The sequence below is a fragment of the Lipotes vexillifer genome, unplaced genomic scaffold (assembly GCF_000442215.2).
Source record: "Lipotes vexillifer unplaced genomic scaffold, Lipotes_vexillifer_v1.1 scaffold567, whole genome shotgun sequence".
Lineage (NCBI taxonomy): Eukaryota > Metazoa > Chordata > Mammalia > Artiodactyla > Lipotidae > Lipotes > Lipotes vexillifer.
In genome coordinates, this window is record NW_006776652.1 from 1,825,711 (window position 1) to 1,826,305 (window position 595).

Consider the following 595-nt stretch of genomic DNA (forward strand, 5'->3'; position numbering starts at 1 on the left):
GGGGCGCGGCACGCCCAGCGAGTCGCTGTTTTAGGCCGATTTCCTCCCGCGCTGTCCTCCGCGGGCCTTGCACGTGTGTGAGCAGCCGCCCGTTTGCCAGTGCATGCGCGCGTGTTTGCACTCGCCCGGACGCGCGCTCACGCAATCACAAACTCTCTCCCCAAGTGGGCAGAGAGGCGGCAGGGCCTGAACTCGGCCCGCTAGGCCACTGTGCCTGTGCGGCGCCTTTATCTCGGCCCCAGCCTGCCTGCATCCCGGTCCCGTTTCCGAGGCCGCCGGCTCCGTATCAGTTGCTGGCTCACCCGGGTTCTTTAATCATTCCTGCCCTCTGTCCTGGCTCCGCCGTGCAGCGGCTCCCTTCCCACCCGCTGGAAATGTCGCTGGAAACTCTGAGTGGCGCTCGCTGGCCCCCGCCCTGCGGTGGGGGCCGGGGAAGCAGCTGGGAAACCGGAGCGGGCTCCCCGGGGACCCTGGGCGGTTCCTCCCGGCGCCGCCTCGCGGCCGGCCCGGCCCCCGGCAGGGCCCACGCCGTCCTCGCCGCCCGCCCGCCCGCGCCCCGACGGGGAGCACTCGCCCGCCCCGGGCCGGCCGGCCC